Source organism: Manis pentadactyla, chromosome 15, assembly GCF_030020395.1.
Source record: "Manis pentadactyla isolate mManPen7 chromosome 15, mManPen7.hap1, whole genome shotgun sequence".
Lineage (NCBI taxonomy): Eukaryota > Metazoa > Chordata > Mammalia > Pholidota > Manidae > Manis > Manis pentadactyla.
In genome coordinates, this window is record NC_080033.1 from 21,929,675 (window position 1) to 21,943,045 (window position 13,371).

Here is a 13,371-nt window from a genome sequence, read left to right on the forward strand (position 1 = left end):
GTACAAAATAAGTTATTGGAAATCTAGTTATTCTAACAACGTTTGTTAACAATACTATTACTTTCCTCAAATCTGTGGTAGGCAAGATAACAGGCACCCCAAAATGTCCACATTCTAATTCCCAGAGCCTGTGAATATGTTATGTTACATGGCAAAGGGCATTACGTTAGCAAGTGGAATTAAAGTTGCTAAGAGACTGGCCTAAAATAGGGAGACTTTCCTGGATTATATGGTTGGGCCCAGTGTAATGGCAGGGTCCTTAAATGGGGAAGAGGAAAGCATAAGAGTCAATGTCAGAGTGGTATAATGTGAGATTCAACCAATCACTACTGGGTTTGAAGATGAAAGGGGTCCACCAGCTGAGGAATGCAGGAAGTTCGTCCAAGCTAGAAAGGGAAGTAAACAGATCCTCTCCAGCCTCTAGAAAGGAATGCAACCATGTCAACTCGATTCTACAACAGTGAAATTCATTTCAGACTTTTGACCTAAAGAACTGTAAGATAATAACTATATTGTTTGAGCCACTAGGTGTATGGTAATTTGTTACAGCAACAACAGGAAATTAATAAAGAAACTTTATTAATCAATTAACCATGTATCTGTGAGTCTAATTCTGGAATCATATATATGTCTATCTTTAGCAAATACTAACCTAGTATGATGAATTTTTATTGAGAAATAATTCACATAGAATGAAATTCACCATTTTAAACTATACAATTTGGTGGATTTTACTACATTCATGTGGTTTGTGCAACCATTACTCCTATTTTATTCCTGAATATTTTTATCATCCTCAAAAGAAACCCTGTACTTGCAGCGTTCACTCTCCATTGCCACCTTCCCCCATTAACTGGCTTCCAAAAATACATTTTCTGTTTGCATGGATTTGTCTAGTCTAGACATTTCACATAAATAGAATTACATGAAGCCACTTGTGTCTGTCTTATTTACTTAGCATACTGTTGCCAAGGTTCATCCAAGTTGTATCAGTACTTCATTCCTTTTTATTACTGAATAATATTCCATTGTACAGTTATACCACCTTTTGTTAGCCATTAATCAATTGATGAAAACAAACAAGAGGAAATTCTGGATTTAAAAAGTGAAATAACTGAAATTACAAACTCACGAGAGAGGTACAACAGCATTTTTGATTTTGCAACAGAAGTATGAAGTTAAAAATAAATTACTAGGTCTGGGCAGAAGATGGCGGCATGAGTAGAGCAGCAGAAATCTCCTCCCAAAACCACATATATCTATGAAAATATAACAAAGACAACCCTTCCTAGAATAAAGACCAGAGGACACAGGACAATATCCAGACCACATCCGCACCTGAGAGAACCCAGCGCCTCGCGAAGGGGGTAAGATACAAGCCCCGGCCGGCAGGAGCCAAGCGCCCATCCCCCAACTCCCGGCGGGAGAAGAATAGGCAGAGCAGGAGGGAGACGCAGCACAGGGCTGCCGAACACCCAGCCCCAGCCATCCGGGCCAGAGTGCCGGGCCCTGGATACTAGGAAAACAGGGCAGCAAGAACACTGAGCGGGCACCGGAGGCCGGGAGACAGAGGACATAAGAAAAGCGCGCGACCAATTTTTTTTTTTTTCCTGCTTTGTGTTGGTGAGCGCTTCTTGGAAGTCTTAAAGGGATAGGGACCCCAATATTAGGGAAACACGGCAGCAAGAACAGTGAGCGGACACCGGTGGCCTGGCGCCAGAGGACACCAGAAAAGCAAGCGCCCATTTTTTTTTTTTTTAATTTTTTGCTGTTTTATTTTGGCAAGTGCTTTTTGGTAGTCTTAAAGGGATAAGGACCCCAATACTAGGGAAACAGGGCAGCAAGACCGGTGAGCAGAGGCCTGAGGCTGGCACCGGAGAATAAAGAGAAATGAGCGGCCACCATTTCTTTTAATTAAAAAAAATTTTTTTTTAATTTAAAAATTTTTTTCTTTTTTCTTTTTTCTTTTTTTTTTTTTTCTTTTGTGGTCGTTGTTTCGTTTTGGCAGGTGCTTTTTGGAAGTCTTAAAGGGGCAGGGCGGGACACTTAATCCAGAGGTAGGGAATCTGGGATCTCTGGGCACCCTAACCCCTGGGCTGCAGGGAGCAGGGAGGCCCCTTATGGAGATAAATAGCCTCCCAGCCGCTCCCGCTCAAACGCAACTCCACCACTTTGGAGTAGCTGCCTGAGCCAGGCCACGCCCACAGCAACAGCGGAGATAAACTCCACAGCAGCCCGGCAGGAAGCAGAAACTGTCTGCGCGCAGCTGCGCAGCACAAGCCACTAGAGGTCGCTATTCTCCCAGGAGAGGAGGGCCACAAACCAACAAGAAAGGAAGTCCTTCCAGCCGTCACTCATCCCAGCTCTGCAAACTATTCCTATCACCATGAAAAGGCAAAGCTACAGGCCGACAAAGATCACAGAGACAACACCAGAGAAGGAGACAGACCTAACCAGTCTTCCTGAAAAAGAATTCAAAATAAGAATCATAAACATGCTGACAGAGATGCAGAGAAATACGCAAGAGAAATGGGATGAAATCCGGAGGGAGATCACAGATGCCAGAAAGGAGATCACAGAAATGAAACAAACTCTGGAAGGGTTTATAAGCAGAATGGATAGGATGCAAGAGGCCATTGATGGAACTGAAATCAGAGAACAGGAACGCATAGAAGCTGACATAGAGAGAGACAAAAGGATCTCCAGGAATGAAACAATATTAAGGGAACTGTGTGACCAATCCAAAAGGAACAATATCCGTATTATAGGGGTCCCAGAAGAAGAGGAGAGAGGAAAAGAGATGGAAAGTATCTTAGAAGAAATAATTGCTGAAAACTTCCCCAAACTGGGGGAGGAAATAATCGAACCGACCACGGAAATACACAGAACCCCCAACAGAAAGGATCCAAGGAGGACAACACCAAGACACATAATAATTAAAATGGCAAAGATCAAGGACAAGGAAAGAGTTTTAAAGGCAGCTAGAGAGAAAAAGGTCACCTATAAAGGAAAACCCATCAGGCTAACATCAGACTTCTCGACAGAAACCCTACAGGCCAGAAGAGAATGGCATGATATATTTAATACAATGAAACAGAAGGCCCTTGAACCAAGGATACTGTATCCAGCACGACTATCATTCAAATATGATGGTGGGATTAAACAATTCCCAGACAAACAAAAGCTGAGGGAATTTGCTTCCCACAAACCACCTCTACAGAACATCTTACAGGGACTGCTCTAGATGGGAACACTCCTAGAAAGAGCACAGCACAAAACACCCAACATATGAAGAATGGAGGAGGAGGAATAAGAAGGGAGAGAAGAAAAGAATCTCCAGACAGTGTATATAACAGCTCAATAAGCGAGCTAAGTTAGGCAGTAAGATACTAAAGAGGCTAACCTTGAACCTTTGGTAACCACGAATTTAAAGCCTGCAATGGCAATAAGTACATATCTTTCAATAGTCACCCTAAATGTTAATGGGTTGAATGCACCAATCAAAAGACACAGAGTAACAGAATGGATAAAAAAGCAAGACCCATCTATATGCTGCTTACAAGAAACTCACCTCAAACCCAAAGACATGTACAGACTAAAAGTAAAGGGATGGAAAAACATATTTCAAGCAAACAACAGTGAGAAGAAAGCAGGGGTTGCAGTACTAATATCAGACAAAATAGACTTCAAAACAAAGAAAGTAACGAGATAAAGAAGGACACTACATAATGATAAAGGGCTCAGTCAAACAAGAGGATATAACCATTCTAAATATATATGCACCCAACACAGGAGCACCAGCATATGTGAAACAAATACTAACAGAACTAAAGGGGAATATAGACTGCAATGCATTCATTCTAGGAGACTTCAACACACCACTCACCCCAAAGGATAGATCCACCGGGCAGAAAATAAGTAAGGACACGGAAGCACTGAACAACACAGTAGAGCAGAAGGACCTAATAGACATCTATAGAACTCTACATCCAAAAGCAGCGGGATATACATTCTTCTCAAGTGCACATGGAACATTCTCCAGAATAGACCACATACTAGGCCACAAAAAGAGCCTCAGAAAATTCCAAAAGATTGAAATCCTACCAACCAACTTTTCAGACCACAAAGGCATAAAACTAGAAATAAACTGTACAAAGAAAGCAAAGAGGCTCACAAACACATGGAGGCTTAACAACATGCTCCTAAATAATCAATGGATCAATGACCAAATCAAAATGGAGATCCAGCAATATATGGAAACAAATGACAACAACAACACTAAGCCCCAGCTTCTGTGGGACACAGCAAAAGCAGTCTTAAGAGGAAAGTATATAGCAATCCAAGCATATTTAAAAAAGGAAGAGCAATCCCAAATGAATGGTCTAATGTCACAATTATCGAAATTGGAAAAAGAAGAACAGATGAGGCCTAAGGTCAGCAGAAGGAGGGACATAATAAAGATCAGAGAAGAAATAAATAAAATTGAGAAGAATAAAACAATAGCAAAAATCAATGAAACCAAGAGCTGGTTCTTCGAGAAAATAAACAAAATAGATAAGCCTCTAGCAAGACTTATTAAGAAGAAAAGAGAGTCAACACAAATCAACAGTATCAGAAACGAGAAAGGAAAGATCACGACGGACCCCACGGAAATACAAAGAATTATTAGAGAATACTATGAAAACCTATATGCTAACAAGCTGGGAAACCTAGGAGAAATGGACAACTTCCTAGAAAAATACAACCTTCCAAGATTGACCCAGGAGGAAACAGAAAATCTGAACAGACCAACTACCAGCAATGAAATTGAAGCGGTAATCAAAAAACTACCAAAGAACAAAACCCCCGGGCCAGATGGATTTACCTCGGAATTTTATCAGACATACAGGGAAGACATAATACCCATTCTCCTTAAAGTTTTCCAAAAAATAGAGGAGGAGGGGATACTCCCAAACTCATTCTATGAAGCTAACATCACCCTAATACCAAAACCAGGCAAAGACCCCACCAAAAAAGAAAACTACAGACCAATATCCCTGATGAACGTAGATGCAAAAATACTCAACAAAATATTAGCAAACCGAATTCAAAAATACATCAAAAGGATCATACACCATGACCAAGTGGAATTCATCCCAGGGATGCAAGGATGGTACAACATTCGAAAGTCCATCAACATCATCCACCACATCAACAAAAAGAAAGACAAAAACCACATGATCATGTCCATAGATGCTGAAAAAGCATTTGACAAAGTTCAACATCCATTCATGATAAGAACTCTCAGCAAAATGGGAATAGAGGGCAAGTATCTCAACATAATAAAGGCCATCTGTGATAAACTCACAGCCAACATTATATTGAACAGCGAGAAGCTGAAAGCGTTTCCACTGAGATCGGGAACTAGACAGGGATGCCCACTCTCTCCACTGTTATTTAACATAGTACTGGAGGTCCTAGCCACGGCAATCACACAAAACAAAGAAATACAAGGAATCCAGATTGGTAAAGAAGAAGTTAAACTGTCACTATTTGCAGATGACATGATACTGTACATAAAAAACCCTAAAGACTCCACCCCAAAACTACTAGAACTGATATTGGAATACAGCAAAGTTGCAGGATACAAAATCAACACACAGAAATCTGTGGCTTTCCTTTACACTAACAATGAACCAACAGAAAGAGAAATCAGGAAAACAACTCCATTCACAATTGCATCAAAAGAAAAATACCTAGGAATAAACCTAACCAAAGAAGTGAAAGACTTATACTCTGAAAACTACAAGTCACTCTTAAGAGAAATTAAAGGGGACACTAACAGATGGAAACTCATCCCATGCTCGTGGCTAGGAAGAATTAATATCGTCAAAATGGCCATCCTGCCCAAAGCAATATACAGATTTGATGCAATCCCTATGAAACTACCAGCAACATTCTTCAATGAACTGGAACAAATAGTTCAAAAATTCATATGGAAGCACCAAAGACCCCGAATAGCCAAAGCAATCCTGAGAAAGAAGAATAAAGTAGGGGGGATCTCACTCCCCAACTTCAAGCTCTACTATAAAGCCATAGTAATCAAGACAATTTGGTACTGGCACAAGAGCAGAGCCACAGACCAATGGAACAGACTAGAGAATCCAGACATTAACCCAGACATATATGGTCAATTAATATTTGATAAAGGAGCCATGGACATACAATGGCGAAATGACAGTCTCTTCAACAGATGGTGCTGGCAAAACTGGACAGCTACATGTAGGAGAATGAAACTGGACCATTGTCTAACCCCATATACAAAAGTAAACTCAAAATGGATCAAAGACCTGAATGTAAGTCATGAAACCATTAAACTCTTGGAAGAAAACATAGGCAAAAACCTCTTAGACATAAACATGAGTGACTTCTTCTTGAACATATCGCCCCGGGCAAGGAAAACAACAGCAAAAATGAGTAAGTGGGACTATATTAAGCTGAAAAGCTTCTGTACAGCAAAAGACACCATCAATAGAACAAAAAGGATCCCTACAGTATGGGAGAATATATTTGAAAATGACACATCGGATAAAGGCTTGACGTCCAGAATATATAAAGAGCTCACACGCCTCAACAAACAAAAAACAAATAACCCAATTAAAAAATGGGCAAAGGAACTGAACAGACAGTTCTCCAAAAAAGAAATACAGATGGCCAACAGACACATGAAAAGATGCTCCACATCACTAATTATCAGAGAAATGCAAATTAAAACTACAATAAGGTATCACCTCACACCAGTAAGGATGGCTGCCATCCAAAAGACAAACAACAACAAATGTTGGCAAGGCTGTGGAGAAAGGGGAACCCTCCTACACTGCTGGTGGGAATGTAAGTTAGTTCAACCATTGTGGAAAGCAGTATGGAGGTACATCAAAATGCTCAAAACAGACTTACCATTTGACCCAGGAATTGCACTCCTAGGAATTTACCCTAAGAATGCAGCAATCAAGTATGAGAAAGATCAGTGCGCCCCTATGTTTATCGCAGCACTATTTACAATAGCCAAGAATTGGAAGCAACCTAAATGTCCATCAATAGATGAATGGATAAAGAAGATGTGGTACATATACACAATGGAATACTACTCAGCCATAAGAAAAGGGAAAATCCAACCATTTGCAGCAACATGGATGGAGCTGGAGGGTATTATGCTCAGTGAAACAAGCCAAGCAGAGAAAGAGAAATACCAAATGATTTCACTTATCTGTGGAATATAAGAACAAAGGAAAAACTGAAGGAACAAAACAGCACCAGAATCACAGAACTCAAGAATGGACTAACAGGTACCAAAGGGAAAGGGACTGGGGAGGATGGGTGGGTAGGGAGGGATAAGTGGGGGGAGAAGTAGGGGGTTATTAAGATTAGCATGCATGGGGGGGTAGGAGAAAAGGGAGGGCTGTACAACACAGAGAAGGCAAGTAGTGATTCTACAACATTTTGCTATGCTGATGGACAGTGACTGTAAAGGGGTTTATAGGGGAGACCTGGTATAGGGGAGAGCCTAGTAAACATCATATTCATCATGTAAGTGTAGATTAGTGATACCAAAAACAAAACAAAACAAAACAAAACAAAACAAAACAAAAGGGCAGTCCCTGTGTGGTAACCTCCAATGAGTTCTACACAAGGGTATAAAGGGCATATAAAAGTGTAGGCAAAGGGTCTGTTTGTGTTTATACAGAGGATCAAAGCCTAATTGGGCTACCCCGAAAATGAACTAAGATACGATATGAAAGAGAACTTCCAACATCAGCACTCTCTGGAAGACTCATGCCAGAAGATGATTATCAAAAAACCCCAACAAAGATCCATGCACTGCTACAGCTGTAGATGCACTCATCCCACCAGCTCCTGGACTTGCCATGGGAATGAAGAAGGAGATATCTAAGCTGGCCTGTGCATACAGTAAAACAACAAATTGGACTGGATCTATACTGTTGGAACTCAACCAAGAATTAGGAGAAGTGCAAATTGTAGCACTCCAAAATCTTACAACTACAGACTATTTACTGTTAAAAGAACATAAGGGATGTGAACATTCCCCAGGAATGGGTTGTTTTAATTTGTCTGATTTCTCTCAGACTGTTCAAGTTCAGTTGGACAATATCCACCATATCATAGATAAGTTTTCACAAATGCCTAAGGTGCCTAACTGGTTTTCTTGGTTTCACTGGAGATGGCTGGTAATTACAGATATGCTTTGGTTATGTAACTATACTCCTATTATGTTAATGTGTGTGCGCAATTTAAGTAGTAGCTGAAAACCTATACATGCTTCAGTTACTCTACAAGAAGATATGTCAAAGAAATAATCAATCTTCCCATGTTTTCTTCCGCCTGCTACTTCTATAGCTTTTCTTCTTCCTTCCTAATTACAACCCTTAAATAGAATTCGTGCCTCATATCAAATTTACTGAGTATCATAATTCTTCCAAATGGTAAAGATACCTCAAGACAAATGCTGGGCATAGAAGCTACAGGGCATAAATATGCAAAGAAATAAAAAGCTAACCATTTCAAACAATAAGGCTTCTCTCTCACTTACCAACTTTACATCTCCCTGTATGGCCCCGGAAGATGACTGGTTAGCCAGAGACGGGTAAGATTCCTCAAGGGAGGAACAACCTAAGACAGGCACAGTCGCAGGGGGGCCATCAGGTGAGAAATTGGGGATCAACAGAGGTGAGGCTTAGAACCTCACCCCCCCGTTCTGAGAGAAATCTTCTGCATACATGGATGTTTTATTGCCCTTGTCTAGCTTGGATTAACACATAGTCTACAGGCACACACCTGATCATCTACATTTGCTCTCTTACAACACTAAACTATGTTTTCTACCTTTATCTTGTATCTACCTAACACTTCAGCATTTTATTAAAAATAATAATAATAAAGAGAGAAATGTGGTATCCATATATAAATCAAGTATAAAAACCAAATGAGTATTCATATTTGAACTGTTTATAGTTCATAATGCATGAGCAAAACCGAAAGTTTCTGTGATGACTGCCCTTGTACTGTTCACTATGTAACTTATTCATTATGTAAGAATTTGTTCTCCATGTAAGAACTTGTTTGTTATGCCTCAGAAGATTGGAGACTGACGAAAATTAGGCTTGGGGTGGATTAATGATTGTGCATTGAGCATTGACTCCCCTATACAGAATTTTATTGTTGTTAACAAGCATTTGACCAATAAATATGAGAGATGCCTTCAAAAAACAAACAAACAACAAAAGGACAGACTTCCAATGGTAAAACAAATAAGTAACCGGGATGTAATGTATAGCATAAGGAATATAGTCAAGATATTGTAACAGCTTGGTAGGGTGATAGCTGGAACCTAGAATTATGTATATAAATGTTTTATCACGGTGTTGTACACCTGAAACTAATGTAATGTACTACTGTGCGTCAACTACCCTTCAATAAAAAATAATTATCTACAAAAATAAATAAATAAATAAAATAAAAAATAAAAATAAAAATAAAAATAAATTACTAAGAATGACCCAAACTGGAGAACTGAGTGAAAGCAAGACTGAGGAAAAACAGAAACTTGTGGGACACCATCAGACAAATGAACCTATGTATAATGGGCACTTGGGAAGGCGAAGACCAAGAGAAAAGAGCAGAAAAAAGGTCTGTAGGAATAATGGACAAAATGTCATTTTTTGGATGGGAACATTAATCTACAAATCCAAGAAGCTTGACATACCCCAAGATAAACATAAAGAGCCCAGCGAGACACATCACAGCCAGCTGACTATCAGAAAAAAAGTCAAAGAGACTACCTTGAAAGCAGCACAAGAAAAATGACTCAACATGTATGGGAAGGGGCGTGGAGGTGGGGCCAACACACAGTATCATTGGGGATAACTTCTTGTCAGAGACAACGGAGATTCGAAGGCACTGGAACTATTAATTCAAAGAGCTGAAATAAAGGGGGGAAACTATCAGTGATGAATCCTGTTCTCTCAAAAAAGGAATCCTTCAAAAATGAAACTGATGTAAAGATAGTCACAGATGAACAAGTACTCAAAATAACTGTTGCTAGCAAACATGACCTATAAGGAATACTAAATAAGACCTTCAGGTTGAAAAGAAACGACACAAGACACTAAAACAAATACACAGGAAGAAATGGGAACCACTGAATGTGCTAAATATATGGGTAAAAATAAAAGATTTACATACATTAATTTTTCTCTCTTTTTCCCTTAATTTCTCTAAAATACATGAGATTAAAACTCAAAATGGATCAAAGACCTGAGTGTAAGGCATGAAATCATAAAACTCTTAGAAGAAAACACAGCCAAAAATCTCCTGAATATAAACATGAGCAACTTTTTCCTGAACGCATCTCCTCAGACAAGGGCAACAAAAGCAAAAATGAACACATGGGACTACATCAAGCTAAAAAGCTTCTGTACCGCAAAGGACAGTGTCAGCAGAAGAGAAAGGCATTCTACAGTATGGGAGAATATATTTGTAAATGAAATATCAGAAAAGAGGTTAACATCCAAAATATATAAAGAAGTCACACACCTAAAAACCCAAAAAGCAAATAATCCATTTGAAATGTTGGGTGGAGGATATGAACAGACACTTCTCCAAAGAAGAAATTCAGACGGCCAACAGGCACATGAAAAGATGCTCCACATCGCTAATTATCAAGGAAATGCAAGTTAAAACAACAATGCGATATCACCTCACACCAGTTACGATAGCCAACATCCAAAAGACAACCAACAACAAATGCTGGCAAGGATGTGGAGAAAGGAGAACCCTCTTACACTGCTGGTGGGAATGTAAATTAGTTCAACCATTGTGGAAAGCAGTATGGAGGTTCCTCAAAAAACTAAAAATAGAAATTCTATTTGACCCAGGAATTCCACTCCTAGGAATTTACCCTAAGAATTCAGGATCCCAAATTCAAAAAGACACATACACCCCTATGTTTATCATAGCACTATTTATAGTAGGCAAATTTAAATATTCCATTGTCAATAATAGATGGAACAACTAGACAGAAAATCAGAGATATAGAAGACTTAATAACTCAACCAACCAACTGGACCAAAGAGATGACATGTGTGGAACACTGTCCAATGACTGCAGAATACATATTCTTTTCAAGTATACATAGAATATCCTCCAGAATAGACCATATGCTAGGCAAAAATATTGGTGTCCAAAAAAACCTAAAAAAAAGTCATACAAAGTATGTTTTCCTACCACAAAGGAATGAAATAAGAACTTTCCACAAACATGTGGAAATTAAACTAGCACCTCAAAGTAACTTGTGGGATAGACAAGGAATCGGAAGAGAAACTGAAACATATTTGACCTGAATGAAAACAAAACTCAATTTAACAAAATTAATGGGATGTACCTAAAGAGGTTGTAAGAGAGAAAGTTGTACCTTTAAATGCCTTTGTTAAAAAAAAAATGGTTTCAAATCAACTAAGTTTCTATCCTAAGAAAGTAAAAATAAATAAATAAATGAAACACAAAATAAGCCTAAATAAGGAAATAATACATGTTTACAAGAAATAATCAAATAGAAAACCATAAAGGAATAGAGAAATCAATGAACCCAAAAGGTGTTTTTAAATAAGATCAACAAAATTGAGAAATCTTTAGCTAGAATGAACAAGAAAGAGAGGACGGAAATTACCAAATCAAAAATAAGGGAACATCATTACTGACATCACAGAAATTAAAAGGATTAGAAAAGAATATTATAAACTCTACGCCAACAATTAGAAAGCAAAAGAGAAGAATTCTAGAATGACAGAAATTATAAAATTTCACGAAAAACTAGTTTCTGAATAGATATAATAAGTAACAAGATTGATTCAGTAATTAAAAGTCACACAAAGACAAGTTCCTGTATGAGTGCCTTCACTGGTGGATTCTAACAAATATTTAAAGAAATAATACAAATCCTCCACAAACTCTTTAAGTAAATGGTGAAGAAACAATTCGCAACTCATTATCTGCAGTCATTATTATCCTGATACCAAAGCTAGATGAAGATATCACAAGGAATGTAAAATACAGATCAATAACCTTCATGAACAGAAGTAAAGAACATCCTTAATAAAATATTTTCAAACCAAATCCAGCAACAAGTCAAAAGGATTATACACTAAAGTGGTATTTATTCCAGAAATCAAAGTTCAATATCTGAAAATCAGTTTATGAAATATACCACATTAACAAAATAAATGGGAAAAAGACCATAACCACCTCAATAGAAGCAGAAAGTATCTAACAAAATCCCATACTTATTCATAACACTCAACAAACTAGGAAATGAATGGAACTTCCTCAACCCAATAAAAGGCATATAAAACCTATAGCCAAAATTACATTTAATGATAGAAGACTGAATGTCTTCCCCTACGTTCAGAACAAGACAAGGATGTGTACGACCAACGGTTCCATTCTACAAGTACTGGAGGTGCCAGACAAGAGGAGGAGAGAGAAGGGAGCAGCACAACAGAAGTTAAAGCATCTAAATCAGAAAGGAAGAAATAAACCTTTTATTTTCAATGATAATGATCCAGTGGGTACAAAATTCCAAAGAATCATCAAAAAGGCAACAATAAATCACAAAGATAAACAATGAAAAGATAAACAAAAATAAACAGATGCTAGCAGCACTTAAAAACTTACAATTACAGGAACACCATGCGGGGGTGGGCGCGGGCAGAGCCGAGGGGGCCCCGGAGCAGTGCCAGGCGGCGGCGAGGGGCGGGCGCGCCGAGCCGTCGTCGGTCATTCGCTGCAGGGACGCCCCGGTGCCTGTGCTCTCGCCGCCGGGCGCAGGCCTTCAGGGAACCTCGGCGGAGGCGGCGGCGGAGGCTGTGCGGGGGGCGAGGCGGGCCGCCGCCTCTTGGGAAGGAGGCGCGGGCGTGTAAGCGAGGCCGGGCGGGAGGCCTTCCCTCGCGCGCCCGCACCCGCCTCGCTCGTCCCGGTGGCCCCAGCCGTCCGCTCCCGCTGCCTCCCCGGCCCACCTGCTGTCCCGGCCCTGGCCACAGCCCCGCAGAGGTTCCCCGAGCTTCTTACGAACGCGCGCCCGGGCGGCGGGGGCTCGGCGGCCAACGCAGCCTCCGGGTAGCGAGGGCGGGAGGGGGTGCGCGCGCGCGTGTGAGCAGAGGGCCGGCGGGGCTGCAGCGGAGGCGCTGTGGGAGAATGACTCTGGAGTCCATCGCGGCGCGCTGCCTGAGCGGGGACAAGGAAGCCCAGCGTATCAACGACGACGAGGCAGCCGCAGCTCCGCAGGGACAAGCGGGACGCCCGCCGGGAGCTCAAGCGGCT

At 40.2% G+C, this 13,371-nt stretch overlaps 1 protein-coding gene across 6 annotated transcripts in view; it reads right to left on the reverse strand.

Moving 5' to 3' along the window:
- Positions 1-13,371, reverse strand: part of LOC118923310 (zinc finger protein 383-like) — a 50,013-nt gene that overhangs the window by 23,795 nt on the left and 12,847 nt on the right. The window contains exon 1 of one of the 6 annotated variants that reach the window (XM_057493526.1): positions 12,727-12,924. The exons of the other annotated variants lie outside the window; for them this stretch is intronic. The gene's annotated coding sequence lies outside the window, so the exon portion shown is untranslated. Of the gene's footprint in view, positions 1-12,726; positions 12,925-13,371 lie in introns of those variants that run through there. 6 annotated transcript variants of the gene reach the window in all.